Source organism: Eumetopias jubatus, unplaced genomic scaffold, assembly GCF_037043125.1.
Source record: "Eumetopias jubatus isolate StellerSeaLion01/CBP00866 unplaced genomic scaffold, mEumJub1_p1.0 scaffold_13, whole genome shotgun sequence".
Classification (NCBI taxonomy): domain Eukaryota; kingdom Metazoa; phylum Chordata; class Mammalia; order Carnivora; family Otariidae; genus Eumetopias; species Eumetopias jubatus.
The window spans coordinates 97,780,220-97,798,264 of record NW_028274819.1 but is presented as its reverse complement, the minus strand read 5'-3'; positions in this window follow the sequence as shown (position 1 = coordinate 97,798,264).

The following is an 18,045-nucleotide window of genomic DNA, read 5'->3' as shown; positions in this document are numbered from 1 at the left end:
TAAACCCAAAGAAAGTAGAAAGAAGATGAAGGCAGAAAATAAAGAAATAGAAAATATTTTAAGAGAAGAAGTCAATAAAACGAGAACCTGGTCCTTTGAAAAGACTAATGAGACAGACAAACCTCTGGCAGGATTGCTGGGAGGGTAAGGGATGGGGAGAGAGGGGGTACCCACAAAAGTGGAAATGGAGCTATAACTCCAGATATAGCAGAGAATTGAAAAATCATAAGATTCATATGAATATCTTTTTTTAAATAACTAAGTACTCTAAGAACCATAGATAAAATGTGTTTTCTAGAAAAAAATGACTACTAAAACTTAGAAGAAAATTAAAAGGTAGAATAAGCCTATAATCATTGAAGAAATTGGTTAAGTAACTAAACATTCACCTGTATCAACAACCTTAGCCATGACCACAAAACATCATTCTCAGGTGATTTTATAAGGCGTGTCTCCCATATATGAGAGAGAGAGAGAGAGAGAGAGAGAATCCCGGTCTTATACAAAATGTTCGAAATCAGTGCTTCTCAAACTTAAATGTGTGATCAAATCACCTGAGTGTTGTTCAAATGAAGATTCGTAGCCCGGGGGTTGAGGGTGGGGCTTAAGATTCAACATTTCTAAAAAGCTCCCAGGTTGTGTTCGTATTAAGGCTTCTAGAAATCACTAAGATAAGGATAAGCCAATAGAAACTTGGGCAAAAGTTATATACAGAGGTATTGCAGGTTCGGTTCTAGACCACCACAATAAAGCACATATCATGATAAAGTGAGGCAAAGCATTTTTTGGTTTCCCAGTGCCTATAAAAGTTATGTTTACACTATACTGTGTTAAAGCGTACAATAGCATTATGCCTAAAAAAGCAACATACATACCTTAATTTAAACATACTTTATTGCTAAAAAATGCAAACCGCATTTGAGCTTTTAGTGAGTCATCATCTTTTTGCTGGTGGAGGGTCCTGCCTTGGCGTCGACGGCTGCTGACTCATCAAGGCGGAGGTTGCTGAAGGCTGGGGCGGCTGTGGCAAGTTCTTAAAAATAAGACAACCATGAAGTCTGCCACTTCAATGGGCTCTTCCTTTCACAAGCCATCTCTCTGTAGCATGCGATGCTTTTGATAACATTTTACCCACAGTAGAACTTCTTTCAAAATTGGAGTCAATCCTCTCAAACCTGCCGCAGCTTTATCAACTAAGCTAATGTAGTATTCTAAATCCTTTGTTGTCATTTCAACAATCTCCACAGCATCTTCCCCAGGAGTAGATTCCGTCTCGAGAAACCACTTTCTTTGCTCGCCTGTAAGAAGCAACCCTCATCCGTTCAAGTTTTATCATGAGACTGTAGCAACTCAGTCCCATCTTCAGGCTCCACTTCTGATTCTAGTTCTCTTGCTGTTTCCACCACATCTGCAGGTACTTCCTCCGCTGAAGTCTTGGACCCCTCAAAGTCTACATGAGGGTTGCCATCAAATTCTTCCCAACTCCTGTTAGTGTTGATACACTGACCTCTTCCTGTGAATCACCAATGTTCTTAATTGCTTCTAGAATGGTGAATCTTTTCCAGAGGTTTTTCAACTGATTTTGCCCAGATCCATAGAGGAATCACTATCCATGGCGGTGATAACCTTATAAAATGTATTTCTTGAATAATAAGACTTAAAGTCAAAATGACTTTAATGGTCATGGGCAGCAGAACAGATGCTGTGTTGGCAGGCATGAAAACAACATTCACTTCCCCATCAGACCTCCTGGGTGACCAGGTGCATTGTCAAAGAGCAGTAATGTTTTGACATAAATTCTTTCTCTGAGCAGTAGGTCTCAACCGTGGGCTTACAATATTCAGCAAACCATGTTGTAAACAGGCTTTGTTGGTCCATTTATAGAGCTCAGGCAGAGTGGATTTAGCATAATTCTTAAGGGCCCTAGGATTTTGGAGTGGTAAATGAGTAACTGGCTTCAAGTTAAAGTCACCAGCTGCATGAGCCCCTAACAAGAGAGTCAGACTGAACTTTGAAGCCAGGCTTTGATTTCTCTCTAGATATGAAAGTCCTAGATGGCATCTTCGTCCAATAGAAGGCTGTGCAGTCTACACTGAAATATCTGTTGTTTCGTGGAGCCACCTCCACTAATCTGAGCTAGATCTTCTGGAGAACTTGCTGCAGCTTCTCCATCAGCACTCGCTGCTTCAACCTGCACTTCTATGTTATGGAGACGGCTTCTTGCCTTAAACCTCATGAACCCGCCCCTGCTAGCTTCACGCTTTTCTTCTGCAGCTTCCCTACCTCTCTCAGCCTTCACAGAATTGAAGAGAGTTGGGGCGTTGCTCTGGATTAGGCTTTGGCTTCAGGAAATGTCAGGCTGGTTTGGTCTTCTATCCAGACCACTCACACTTTCTCCACATCAGCAATAAAGCTGTTTTGCTTTTTTATCATCCGTGTATTCACTGGAGTAGTGCCTTTAATTTCCTTTAAGAACTTTTCCTTTGTACTCACAGCTCGGCTAACTGGTGCAAGAGGTGTAGCTTTCAGCCTGTCTTGGCCTTGGACATGCCTTCCTCGCTAAGCTTAATCATTTCGAGCTTTTGATTTATTTATTTTTTTTTTTAAAGATTTTATTTATTTATTTCAGAAAGAGAATGAGAGATAGAAAGCACGAGAGGGAAGAGGGTCAGAGGGAGAAGCAGACTCCCCGCTGAGCAGTAAGCCTGATGTGGGACTCGATCCCGGGACTCCAGGATCAAGACCTGAGCCGAAGGCAGTCGCTTAACCAACTGAGCCACCCAGGCGCCCCTCGAGCTTTTGATTTAAAGTGAGAGATGTGCGAATCTTCCTTTCCCTTGAACATTTAGAGGCCGTTGTAGGGTCATTAACTGACCTAATTTCAGTATTGCTGTGTCTCAGGGACTAGGGAGGCTGGAGGGGAGGGAGAGAGATGGGGGCATGGCCTGGTTGGTGGGGCTGTCAGAACACACGTACACACCACTTATCAATTAAGTTTGCTGTCTCACGTTGACGTGATTCGTGGCACCCCCAAGCAATTCTAATCATAATATCAAAGATCACCCATCACACATCATAACAAATCTAATAATGATGAAAAAATTGGAAATGCCGTGAGAATTACCAAAACGTGGCACAGAGACACTAAGTGAGCAAATACTGTTGGAAAACAGTGCCGAAAATCTGGCTCAGCACAGGATTGCCACAAACCTTCAATTTGTGAAAACTGCAATATCTGCAAAGCATAATAAAGTGAGGTATGCCTGTGCATTGAGTCCACAGAAGGGGAAGCTTGAATGCCAGTAAAAAGATGCCCAACCTGATTGCTATAAGCAAATGCAAACTAAGAGTAAGGTACTGTTTCACACTAACCAGATTAGCAAATCTGCTTGGCTAAAAATATGAACTACTGGAAAATATGTGGAATAAGAAAGCCCTCCATTGTTGCTGATTTTGGGTGGGAGGATTAATTGGTATATTTACTTCGGGGAACAATTTGCCAACATGTGTGAAATTGAAGAACTGTATATGCTATGACACAGCGTATGGGTCCAGAGAAATTTTGCACATGTACTCAGGGAGGAAAGTACAAGAATGTTCAGACTAGCAACTGTATGTAAGAGTGAGAAATTGGAAACAATTTAAACTTCTGGTAACAGGAGAATAATTGAATAACTAAACGCTACACAGCAGTGAGGCTCCATGTTGGACCTCAAAAACTGTTGGAGGAAGTAATTTGAAGATTCTTAGGTATACTTTGATACCCTTATATAAATACAAAATATTTAATGTAATAGCATATATTGTATATCACGTATATGTAGCAAATCATAAAAAAATACCAGTCAGCTGTGGTTGCAACTAGGGAGGCTGGAAGGAGAATGGGGTAAGGGTTATATGCCAACTAAATCTATCACATTTTATTTATTTATTTATTTAAAAAGCTAGGAAGCAAATATAGCAAAATGTTATGAATGATTTAACAAAACTGAAAGGAAATATATAAATATTTTGACATATCCCCCATACTCACCTATATGTTTATAATAATTTATAATTATAATAGTAATAATATATAACAAAGAGAATGAAAGAGGGGATAGCAAATAGAGATAATCTTTAAATGTCTTAAAGGCAACAAGTGGTGAGGTGGTCACTGATAAAGCTAGAAAAAGAGGGATCTGCTACAGAGAATGTAGCCAACTTGTCCAGGGGAGCAGATTTTGATCTCAGATGTAAGGGACAACAGAGAATGAGAGTGATATTTGGCACTAAATCAGGGAGGCTGATTGAGAGTCCATGTGCCAAATAGTAGCTGCCCATCCCCACACTGTGTAGAGTTCCTGGCAACCATATTTCTACCCTCCAGACCAAAAAAAAGTTTCCTCTAAAAATAAATTGAATAATCCTAAAGCAAAGATCCTGCTTTACTGTGATACTTAGGTGTCTCCCAGTAAAAGGACTGGTTCATAGCCCAATCATCCCGAGATGAAGTGCATCAGTCAGCCAGTTCTGTCCAAGAACACAAAGCCCCTGAGTGGCTTTTTATTTTCTCATTCCTATATATGAAAACATATCCAAGAATCCCAAACACTTGAGACTAAAAAATAATAATAACAACAAAGAAAAACAAACCCCAGAAGATGATAATTCAGGCAACAGAAGATAATTTTAAAACAAATACTATAAAAAGATTAATTAGATCCTCAGGGAAATTAAGATGATACTGTGTACATGTGACAAGAACAGGATGCTATGAAAAAGGAATAATTAAAACAGAAAAGACCTCGTGAAAATGTATTTTTGTATATATTTAAGATTTCCTAAATTTTAGAAATTTCATAGAAAGTTAATTTCAAAACAATGTCATAAAAGAATTTCCCAGAATTGGAGACGATAATTTGGATTCAGTGGTTCTATGGGGCACTCAAGAAAATGAGCGAAAATTGAGAAGGCTAAGGTTAAAGAAAGATGGGACGGCTAGAACAGTTGAATGGAGGGAGGAGATAGTAACAGGTCATCTACAGAGAACTAGCATCGGACTGGTGTCACATTTTTCATTTATAACATCGGGCTCCAGATGGCATTCAAGCGCATCTTCAACGATCTGAATGGGAATCACTTTCAACCCTAGAAACCTAGAATTCTATACCTAATTGAGCACCACAGCCAAGCAAATATACTTTCAGGCACACAGGACTCAGGTAATTTACCTTTCATGTGTGCTTTCTTAGGGATTTAGTTGACGGCGCGCTCCTGGAAAATGTAATAAATCAAGAAAGAGGAAGATACAGGCTGGGGAAACACCAGGTCTAACCCACAAGAACAGTAAGAGGTAATCCTGAGATGGCTGTCCTGGTCGTCCAAAGAGCGACCAATCCAGATTGGAACAGGACGGCTGAGGTGTCCAGAAGGGGTTTTCAAGAAAAACAAGAGAGGCTTATAGGATACCTGATGTGATGAAACACGGGAGAAAGAAAAAAAAAAAAAAAAAACCCAAAACAAAAAACTGAGGAATTCTCTAAAGACAAACAAGGCAAGACAAAAAGAAAGGAATTAGAAACTCTAGGGAGAATAAAAAGTTATACAGGAAGGATGTGTGACTAATTTGATGAGGCAGTAAACAGTATTTCCATAAGCAAAGTAATAATTATTTATTGATTTTTACCAAAAATAGTAATCGTGGAAAGATGAGGGAAGGAGGGGTAAGATAATTAAACACTCAACCATCATCACCGGGAATCAATAAATGATGTGTAAAGTACATAAATCAAGACATATCAGTAAAAACATTATTTAGAGATACAAAAGTAATTACCAGAATAAATCAGTTTAAAAGATAAAAAATGGTAGCCCCTCGGGAACAGGACTGAAATTGTTGACAAGGGTGGAACCAAAGACTTTTGCGGTTCATGATAAGCCTTCTGGTACTTTTGGCTTTTTAAATCATTTGTCTTGTGGTTTTTGGTTTTTAAATATTTTATTTTTATTTTTTTATTTTTTAAAAAGATTTTATTTATTTATTTGTCAGAGAGAGAGCACAAGCTGGGGGAGTGGCAGGCAGAGGGAGAAGCAGACTCCCTGCAGAGCAGGGAGCCCGTTGCGGGACTCGATCCCAGGACCCCGGGATCATGACCTGAGCTGAAGGCAGACGCTTAACCGACTGAGCCACCCAGGGGCCCTGAAAGATTTTATTTTTAAGTAATCTCTAAAACCAATGTGGGGCTCAAACTCACAACCCTGAGACCAAGAGTCACCTGCTCCGCTGACCCCTCATTTGCCCTGTTCTGATTTTTAAAAGTGGCTTCTTCTTTCAGGTCCTGGCTGTCTTTGAATGCTTCCAGACTGAGACTGCATTCAATTCTGTATGCACAGGGCCGCCATGGGAGGTTTTGGAAGATAGAAGGGAATAATCAGACCCAGACTCTGGTACAGCAAAGTCCGTCTCGAAATGAGACTTCCGGGGCTGAACACACTGCACCCAGTGTCTGCATAGCCAGTGCACAGACCTCTAGTAGGGCTACAGCAAAGCAACCGCACTTTTTAAAAATCCAATCTTTCACACTTCAGACATCATCAAAACCGTTTTCAGGGGAAAACAAAATTTTCTGGACTTCACCTACTCTTATTTTGTGGTCTGCTATTGATTCATTTTGAGTGACCATGAGCAGGTGCACCGTTATACTTTTTGGTTGCTTAGAGTCCCTAAAGTTTTAGTTCAAGTGTAGCTCTGGAGGAGTGGAGATCATCTTCGCCTCTGTACTGGCCCCTGTATTCCGTTACTGAAGCCCAAGATTGTATTGACCTTATCACCAGCCACACATACTCTATGGCTCAAGTTGAGCTTCAAGTCGGCTAAAGCCTCACATTTGTCCCCACCTTCCCCCATTTCATGAACTGCTGTCAAGTCATAGTATCACTGTTCCTTTTTTTTTTTTTAACAATTTCTTTTTTTAACTCAAGTATGGGATTATCCATGCTGCTGTAACCAAATCTTTGGTTTCTGTCCCATATTATAATCTGCTCAGATGGTTTAAAATTTGACTCTAGCATCTTTCCCTCCCGACTTTAGGTCACCTAAAAATTGGATACACCTGCTTTCTAGGTCGATCTTCACTCCAAATCATTGATAAACATGTTGAACAGGATCGAGTACAAAACAGTCCTGTGGCATGTCCCCTAGGACTGCCCTACCAGTCGGGGATGGATAATAGGTGGCGTGTGTGTTCTGACTGATGGCTGAGGGCTGCTTGGAGCCCTATGCCAGGAAGGATCACGAAACTCCATCTGGATTCAGGGGAGAAGAGTGATGCAGTTGCTTAGCAATGCCGGCTTTGGGGAGGGCATGGTGGGGTCGGTGTCACAGATTGCCTTCCCTGCTCCAGAACAGCCTCGCATCCATTAAACGGTGTGATTTGCATTTGTTGTTCAATCTCCCTGAAGTCCACCTTTACCAAGTGCTGTCTCTCGGCCCACATTTCTCCGCCTTGTTCATAAGGACAGGAGAGGCTTTGTCAATAATACTGCGGAATCGATATGCATTATGTCTGTAACATTCTCCTTATCTACCCGTCGAGTAACTTCATCCGAGAAGAAAATGAGGAGAGTCTGGGAGGCTTCATTCCGGGTGAACCTGAGGTAGAGTTCCTAATGACCACCACTTTATTTTCTAAAATTGGGTGCAACATCTTTAGATTGTCTGTCTCCCAGATATTTTACCGGCTTCCAGGACTTCTCTAGATTTTTAGACAATGGCTCTGACATCCTATTTGTAAGTTTTCAGCACCAGAAAAGTAAGTCACTTGCACCTGGAGAGATGAATCATGAAAGCAATCAATTTCCTTATTACCTTTACACCTATCAATTGCCATTTGTGTCACTGTTGTATTCATTATAGAAACAATGCATGCCTATTATAGAAAAACCTGGACACTATGGAGAGATGGAAGGAAGAAAAATCACCCATGATTTCAGCTCCTTTTCCCTTGTACGATTCTTAAGAGTTTGCTTTTGTGTCATTTTATAGAGCTGTGACCATAATGTATGGGCGACTTCATCTTTTGAGTTTTCACATAACACTGTATCTTCAGAATTTTTCAAGTCGATATTAATTTTTAATCAGCATAATTTTTAATAGCTGCATAATATTCCATCTAGGGGATGTGTCATGGTTTATTTCACCATTCCACAACTACCACTGGCCACTGAGGCTGTTTCCACCATTTTCCTACTTAAAATGCCCATTCTTGTATGTATTCATTATTAATAAAGTGGATTATGTGCAAGGCACTATGCTAGATGCAGGAGATGCAGAGATGAGCAGCCGTCAGGGAGTCAACACAGAATGACAATGGAAGAAGGGCATGTGGCGGGGGGCAAAAGCCCTCCCCGTGGGCAAGCTAGGGGAGCGTTCCTAGTAGAGGGAGGTGCGTGCAGATGCTTACGAGCTTCTCGTGCCCTGGTAAGGAGTGCGATGCAAACCCAAGCAAGTTGCTGAAGCACTTCAAGCATGGTCAGAAGCCCTAAGTGTGAATTCCAGCTCTGTTCTTGCAAGCCCAGCACCCTTAGGCAAATCACGTAATTCCTGAGTCTCGTTTTCTTTCTGGAAATTAAGGATACTAATTTATCTGCTACCTGCCTCCCAATGTTACGGTGAGAATCAAAGGAAGGTAATCGATACGAGTTTTGTCAACTGGAGAGCACCGTAAAGAATGCGAGGCACTGTAGGAGAGGCTGGATAAATCCTCGTGGAGTTGAATTCAATCCTCTCTCAGAAACCTGACTGCGAGTGGGGTTGGGGAAGGGGAAAAAAGAGGATGGGGCTCGGGGGTCTGCTCCTCCTGGACACTTTTAGCACAGTGATGCGAAGGTAGAGGAAGCTTGATCAAAATGAGGCAATGAGTCAGAGGAGCTGCTTTCCGGATGAAACATCTAGGCACGGTCCCTGTCCCCACCCCCCTCCTCCAGGTGTCAGAGCCCAGCTACGCCCCTGATCTCTTGCTTTCCTTCTGGTACCAGGGTATAGAGTGAGAGCAGAGCTACTTCAAAGGCTGGCCTTCCTCCCGAACCCTTCCTACCCCAATTAATTCTTGCCAGGAGGTATTTGAGCTGTTCCGATCTTCTCCAGTCCCACTATGTAGCAATTTACATGGGAGCCTTAGAATGACATCTTGGGGAAGCCAGTTATCTCTCTGTCCCAATGGATCAAATATAATACATACATTCATGCACACATGTACACATACACACACACACTGCGGAAACTTGCTGAAAAGTATTTATCACGCCATAGGGCTGTTTATAAGCATTATCTCATTTGATTCCTACAAGCCCTGTAAGAAGAAAATAATGGGATATTATTATCCCTATTTCACATAGGAGGAAGCTGTCAAACAAAATTCCAAGGAGGCTGCAAGGCAAACAAAATCTATTGGGGTCTTTGGAATTGCAATCCGGGGAGACACAGATTCAGGAAAAAACCCAAATAGTGCTCTGCTGGGGGGCGGGGGGAGAACAGAGGGTCTTGAAAGGCAAAAAGGGGAATGCCAAGAAGGCTTACATAAATCGTCTGGCAAAAGTACGACTAGCTGAAAGAGTCTAATATCTGTCGAATTTACATCTTGCTGTCTAGGGCTGCAAGAAGAAAGATATTGCTCGTTTGGCAACGAGCTATATACTTGAAGTTCACGTTCTGTGCAGGGGTGGACATGCATAAACCCCACTCCCCTAGTGGCTCCCCTGTTCCATTTGAGATGCGCTCTCCCAATGGGAGTGACCCCCATTTCATGGTTTTCCTTTACAAAACAGAGGCTGAGAGAGTTGAGATAACCTGCCCAAGAGCAGACAGTAAAAATAAGCAGAAGTCAGTCTTCCGACGGGGTGCCCTGGACTTTCCTTTGCACCCCTCTAGGTCACATCTGAGCAGGCAGGACTCAAAAGAGGTGGCCTCCAGCTAGGATAAAAAGATGGCGGGAGATGGACCTTAGCCTCACTCAGCAACCTTCCCCCAGCACCCTCCTTCTCCCGTTTCCCGGCAACTTCCCCCGTGGGCTGAGGGCTTGGAACGGCTATTTTAAGTATGAAAATCTGCCCGTGGAAGCCCGGGAAGGCTGCAGTGACCCCAGAAACTGAGAAAGGGCCAGCTCCCCCTTCCTTCAGAATTGGACTTCGCACAGCCCTCGAAGCCAGCAGATGAAAGGGGGACCTTGGGATATTTGGTGTGTTGCAACAGCATGACAGACTCCAAACTGTCTTGGCAAGACCAAACCCCAAGGCTAAGGCTATGTAGGTAATTCCATCCTGAGGAATGTCTCTTGTTTCTTTGTTCTGGTTTTCACTTCTAATTCGAGGCAATAGGATAAATAAGCAAACAAATCCGAGTCTTAGGGAAAGAGACGCCTTGGGCTCTGACATTCTCTGCATTTTTGCCCCTAAGCTTTTGCAAGCTACAACTGTCATTGAGGGGACGTGTGGGCTGAAGGTGCCAGAAGGGCCCGATTTTCTTTGTCCAGAACAAAGCCATCCCTGTGGGATATGACTTCTGGACAGAGGTGTTGGCGGTGATGGCGGGGTGCTCAACCCTACCTCTGCCCAAACTCCCTGCTCTGATTGTCTCAAGGGACAGATAAGAGCTCTGAGGCCAATCTGTTCTCTCTCCCCTCCCCACAGGTGCCTTGGGAAGGGCCCCTGAATAGACCAAAAGCCCTGGTGTCCTGTCTAGGGCCCCACATCTGAATCCCCTCTTGGCCCTCATCAAGTCGTGGGGTATTAAAAAATTACTCCGACCCCTGTGCTCCAGCATTTGTAAAGAAAACATCCCTGGTTAATGATTGGATCCATCTTTTGGGGGGGGGGATCTTTGAGTTTAGCTGTGGGGAATGCCTCTAAGAAGGTGGCATCTTGCCAGGAAAAATGTACTATCAAAGAGAAAGAGGGTCTTCCCCCCAAGAGACCTGCATTTGTGAGGGAGACTCGGATGCATGTGATGGGCCTGGATATTGAGGAGAGTGAAGATTTTATCTGAGCTCTGCCAAGTGATGGTCACTAAAATGGTGTCTGCCCCATGGAGGAAAATCCAGAGATACGGAACTCTTGAAACCAATGGGGATAGGATGGGACCTTCAAGCCCTGGAGGGCCAGTCATAGCTGGAAACAAATGGCCCAGCTGCAACCCATTCTCCCCCTTGGCAATTCCCTAGTTTCTTAAAAATATTATTGGAACCAAGTTCCAACTTTGTCTTCCCTATGCCATGGGGAAGAAAGGAGAATTCCGCCCTGTCCCTGAGGCTGAGTGTTACGAGAAAGCAGGCTAGGGTCAGCTGGAGCCAGACTGGAGGATCGCAAAGGAAAGAAGACTCTTAGATGCAGACAGCACACACGGCCATCCACTCTACTGTACCAAGAAAATCTCACCAGGAGCCACTTGGGAAATTCTTGGTCTTATTTTTATTAAAGAAAGATGGCATTTATTTATAGTAATACACTGATTAAAAGTTCATTTAGAATGATTTTTCCCTTGAACAAAGGGACAAGGGGAGGTAGGGGGCCTAGGAGTGAGAGATAGATACACTGGTTTTCAAATTTTTACGTTAGCCACAGAAACATCTCCTCTTACCAAGATCTTCTGCGGGATGTCATTATCAAAGACAGATCAAAGTGGATGTGTTCTGGTTGAAGAGGGACATGACGAAAAGTCTTTCCCACTTGGACCCTTTCTATTTCTCCTTCATCCCCAATCATCCCTGAGGTACTTCCCAGAATCCTCAGGATCTATGGCAAGCGTTTGAGAAGCATTAATTTTATCCAAACTCCCCATTCATAGATGATGAAACCTAAGTCCAGAGAATTGAGGTGACCTGCCCAGGCTGGTTAGCATACCAGTGGGATGCCAGCCCAAGGGTTCCAAGGTAGAGTTTCCCAAACGGTGGGCCACACCGCACTGAGGAGCTGTTAGTAGGTCTCCAAGCTCGGCAGACCGACAGGTGGGGCTGGGGGCTGCTGGAGTGCCCTTGCTAAGGTTCCTTGGAAAATAGCAGGAGTGGAGCAGGGTATGACGGTGTATCCCATGGTCCTCCCCAGCAGTGACCCTGAGCAACTCCATCGCACTCTGCCACACCATGACATGCTAAACCTGGCCCAGGAGATAGATGCTCCTCTACCTGGCTGTCTACTCGAATTGCCAGCTCAGAACAGGCCACCACCGTTTAGTTGCTGGGGGAGTTTTGGTTTGGAGCACCCAAGTGCATGGCATAGACCCCATGGTGCTGCTAGACAGGGCTGGGGGCAGGGAGGGTGGGTAGGGCTGCTGGTAGAAGCACTTCCGGCTAGTGTGTTTTCACCAAACACTTCAACTCTGTATCTTCACGAATATCAGATGCTTCTAAACATTTACAGCCCCTGCACCTTTTTAGTGGCATCCAAGCAAAGATGCAGGGCGACCGCCCTAACAATGCACACATCTCCTCCAAATTAGAGCCTCGGCATCGTTTTAAATACTTGATATGAAAAAGCTCCATAGCATTCAAATCCATTAGCATCATCACAAGATATTTTAACATTACATTTGTCACTGAAAGAAAAGGCTAAGCTCTCTGAGAGGCTTTAAATATAATTTCAACGGCCGTGAAATGTTCAATGTGCTGCTGACTTTTGCACATAAAGTTTCTTGTCAATGAAGATTATCAAGAATTTGAAGAGACCTGTATTGAAAACCTGGAACAAGAATTACATGGAGGCATTTCAAACATAAAACACAATACAAAAGGTTATGTTCATGGAAACAATATTGAACTACCATCTAAAAATTAGAAAATGTTTCTGAATTTCCAAAATCTAAATTCTCTGCAAATTTAATTTTTTTAATATCATCCCTGATATTTTGTATTTTTATTCACTCCTTCGACAAATATGATTGGAGAGCCAGGCAATATTCCAGCTTTGGGGACTATATCCCTGAACAAACAGACGAAGACCTCTGTCCTTTGGAGTTTATATTTTAGTGGAGAGAGGCAAAGAAAAAGTAATAAAATAAAATAGCATGTGAGGTGATGAGTACCAAGGAAAGAATCAAGTGGAGTACAAGAGATTGAGGAAATAAGGTGGTCAGGGCAGGCCTTATCGGGAAGGTGACATTCAAGCAAAGATTTGCAAGAAGTGAGGAAGCAAGCCATGCAGACATCTGGGCAGAGGAAAGACCAGGGGCAAAGGCCCTGAGGTGGAGCACATTTGGCATGTTCAGAGAACATCAAGGAAGCCTCTGTGGCTGGAGAGGAGTGAGCATAAGAGAGTAGTTGAAGACGAGGTTAGGGAGGTGATGGAGGACAGATTATAAGGGGGTTTGTGGGGCATTTTAAGAATGTCGCTCTTCACTCTGAGTAAACTGGGGAGCCATCTGAGGCTGGTAGCAGAAAAGCGACATTATCTGACACTCTCTAAGGATCACCCTGGCCATTGTATTGGGAAAAGCCTGCAGGCGTGGAGATCAGAGTAGGCAGACTAGTTAGGAGGCTATTGTAAAAATTCAGAGGAGAAGTGACAATGGTTTAGAACAAAATGAGAGCCGTGAAAGTGGTTAGTTTGTGAACGTATTCCAAAGGCAGAGGCCAGAGGATTTTCCAAGGTAGCCTGCGTACGTACGTATTACAGAATACACATATCCATAGAATGTGTAGAGGATGTAGAATCTGAAAGAACAAGTAAAAGGTGACTCCACAGGTCTTAGCTTGAGCAGCTAGAAGGATAAACAAGACCACTGACCGGGTTGGGAGAGACAGCAGATACAGCAAGCCGGTGGTGACGGCAGGGGGCCCAGGTGCTGAGACGTAGATACGCCATTTCTGAGATATCTATTATACTTGGAAGTGGAGACATCCAGCAGGTGGGTGGCTATCAAAGTCCGGAGTTCAGAGAGATTTTATTTTATTTATACCATAATAATGTAATGTAAGGAAAATATAATGAGTTTCCCCCTACCAAGCCATGCATCTCCCCCACCTCTCTCCCTCCCTCCCTCCTCACCACCCCTCCCTTTCTCAATTGTCTCAAGTTCACCCCAGTGTGCCATCAAGTATTTTCATTTTCTATGGAGAAGTTTGGGAAGCATGTATCCAATAACATGGGTTCCTAGGCATCCAGGAGCCCTGAGTTCTAATTTTGCTTTGTGTGTAGAATGGATAATCAGCACGGGGCATTGCCATGGAGGAACCCTTATTTCTGGTGGCATTGCCTCAGACTGACCAGAGTCAGTGTCCCACCAGTTGTTTGACATTTTGAACTTCACCACCCTGGTGGCGGTAGAGAGAGCATGTCACTTGGAGCCAGGAAGACATGGCTTTGTGCTTGCTTGACCTCTCACCTGCTGTGTGGTGGCTGGGAACACCGGTCTGGTTTGCTAGGTCATTAGGTGTTGGCGGCTCAGTTCTAGAATCCCCTTTCTGTATGTGGGAGCCCATCAAGTGATTCTTGGTAGGAGTCGGGATCCGCTGAAGGTGCCCTGACCCTGGCAGCATGACCTACTAACCCTCAGATGATACCACTTGGCACTTTGGATTTTAAGGTAAGGATATAAAGGCACGGAACTCATTTGAAATGCAGTGGCCAAAGTGCCATCCAATGTCCAGTGCGGTGGTCTCCTGACGGACTCTTCTTGGTGTGGTCTTGACCCTCACTCAGCCATCTTGATTCATGTGTGTCTTCTAAGCTTCCTATCCATTCTGTAAGCTATCAGCCTCGTCCCCTCAAATTTTCTTCTCTATTTAAGTTAGCTAGAGTCAGTTTTTGTTGCTTGCCATCATGAACTCTAAGGCACCGACCTAGGGCAGGCAACTTACCTCCTCTGAGTCTCAGGTGGCACTTGTTCTCAGTTCTCTCTACATGGAGGTACTATTGATCATACAGAATGCAGTGAGACAATAGCTTCAAGCACCTAGCATAGCACTTGGCAAACAGTAGCTACTCCAACACCATTATTTCCCGGTAATAGAACTCTCTTTCCCTTGGCTGCCCTTGGTTCCTTCATCTTGGAAGTGGAGATGACAGAGAATGAAAATTCATCTCATTCTCTTAAAACTCTGAAGAGGACAGCAGACTTGTTCATAGGGTCACAAGACATGGGTCTGCTTAAAAGGCGAGAGAACTGGGAACAGTGCAAAATGGGGGCAGGAACGGGCTTGCTGGTGTCAGGAGGAGTCTCATTAGCTAGTCCATAACTCAGCAGATCATAGCGTATGTGCCCCTGGTTCCTGAGTGTTCTGCAGTGCGGCGGATGCGGCCTCATCCATCAGCCCGCCGTGCAGAAACACAGACAGGGGACACCGCAGTGATGCCTGAGTCAGCCGTGGAGCATTTAGTTGTGGGACAGAGGCTCAGGCAGAGTGAGGAGCTCGTTCCTCCAGCACCTGGCGTTTCCAAGGCTGTATTAGCAGGGGGCTGTCAATCTCTGGGCAGAAAAACAGGAGACAGAAAGAAAAAACAATTGAGAATCAGACAGCATCGAGAGATGGAGCGAGAGGCTGGAGGACTATTTTAAGTAATGTTTGATAAATTACCTGCCTGTCCTGGCTTCCCCAGAAAGGAGATGCTGTGGAGCTGATGTTTGCATCTGACAACTCACCGAAACGGCAGGCCACCGGGATGAGACTGACCAGGGCTGAAGGAGACAGCTGTGTGCCGAGCAGGGGCTCAGGTGGGGGGCCATGTCCATTGGTCACAGGTGCACAGGTGACCTCACATGCAGCATTGCGCACACACACACGTCTATATGCACAGGGGCCTTGATGGCCATGCTCATTCTTATGCACAGACACATGTAAAGTACACAGGCATGCCCACTCCATAGTCCACATACTACCCACGAGGCCCTCCCCGTCCAGGTCAAGGACAGTGGCAAAAGGCATTCATTGGCGGCTAGGGTGCTGTTTCCAGGGAGGCAAGAGAAGATGCCCAACCAGGAGTAGGCACCTTAATTATTGGGGTGGGGAGACGGGGGGCATTGCAATTTTCCAGAAGTTAGCTGCTCCCTCCTGCATCTTGTCTAGATCTTTGTGCTGCCCTAGGGAGCCCCCCAAAGCCTATTAACAAGGACAATTAATTTAATTAACAGCCTTCTGTGAAAGTGGTAAGAAAGCTGTAGCAAGGAGGCTTCTAAATAGGATACCTAGGCCTGAACGGACGCACAGCTCCTGCCCTGCCATGCCTCTCTTGACATCTAACTCACCCTCCCTGCTTGCCCCAACAGAACCATCTGGGCACGGGGTGAGCACATCGGATTCTCCGTCTGTAAAATGGGGATACTATTACCGCCTTTTGTCTGCCTCCCAGGATTGTTATAAGATGAAAATGAGATTATGTCCATAAGCATGTTTTGCATTTCGTCAGGTGTCCTGGGGAACATACAGGCCAGCTGCTAAGAGAAGCTACAGGGTGTCATGCAAATTTGGAAGACCCTGGTTGGAGTCCCTGCCTTCTTGTGACTTAAGCAGAATGCCTTAAGCTCTTTTCTTCAGTTTTCTTGACACCCACCCTAGTCTACCTTGGTGTCATGAGGCGCCAACAAGACCACGCACGTGAAAGTGCTTTAAAACTGACATGCAAGCCACTCGTTAAGCTAGTGATGGGACCTGGAACACCTGGCCTTTGCCGGGGCCGGTGGCGGGGGTGGTGTTAGAACTAACTCAGTCATGGGCTAATAGTCGGGGTGCTGGCGATCTACAGTTGCAGGGGGGCCTGCTGCCCAACTAAAGCCAGGCCCTTCTCATGGAATATTCCAGAAGCCCCTGACCTGCTGGAAGGAGCTCTCACTGCAGAAATCTGTGTAGGGCTCTCACTGGGCAGCCAGCCATGGCTGGCCTTCTGAAGGAGGCCTCACCTCCTTCCACAGTGAGGCTGTGACGTCCCTTTTCTATACCTCATGGCCAGAAAGGAAATGGGATGGATGTTTCTTCTAGAAATCCTGCCAATGCCATGGGCTTTGCAAAAAATCCAGTCTTCATCTTTCCTTCCTTTCCTGTAAGCCTGAGGTATCCCTACAAATGAGGTCTAGGAGACTCTGGACAGTCTGGAGGAATATAAACTCTAATGCCTCTTGAGTCTCCGAATGTCCAAATGCACAAGGCCATGCAGTGCTTGCATTCCCTCATCTGTGACACGGAGATAGCATCGACCTCTCAAGGAAGCTGTGAAAATTCATCAAGAAAGGCCTCACCAGACAGACATGAGGCAAGGTTCCCACGTGGCTCCCCAGTAACCGGGAGCTCATTGCTACTCACGAGCCTCTTGGCACATGGCAGTCACTTTCCTGCCTCCGCAAAATGACAAAGCCTCCATGTGGAAGGCCTTTGGGGACAATCACACATGGCCAACATGGAAATGTTACCTCTGGGATGCCCTTTGGAATTCCCTTATGACAAGTAGCCCAACGGGAATTGGAGGCCTTGACATGAACAGGGCTTGACCCAAATGTCACACAGTCCAGAAGATCGTGTCCCTGGACTAGAATCAAATGTGCCCTTTGCTATCTCTGGAGCCTCCCCTGGCTTTTCTGACCAAGAAGACTAACAACTGATGCCCTGGGAATGACGTGTAAGAGGCTCCAGGAGCCCCAGCCAGGTTTTCCTGAGCCTTGTCCAGAGCAGGGGAGCAGGGCAGTTGAGAGGCTATAGCCAACACATGGCTGGGTGGGCTGGGAGGAAGGGAATAATGTGCTAGATTGTTCCAACCTTCCAAGAGCTGTGGTAGCCAGCTGTGCGGCCTGTCCAGGGCTGCCTCCTGCTCACTTCTCCGGGCCCTGCCCCTACTGATAGCTGGGGCCAAGGAAAGAAGAAGACTCTCGAGTCAACAAGAGACAGCGGAAACCTTACCTTCCATCTCTCACCCACTTGCTTTCTTGCTCGTGGGGGAAGATGGCCCAAGCATTTGTTCTTCACTGAATGCTTACTGGGATCAGTGTGCAAGCAGGCCCAGAGGGGAACCATGTAATGGGAACATTGTCTTCCAAGTTCCAAGCTCTCCCCCGGGATTCCAGAAGGCCAGCCATGGCTGGCTGCCCAG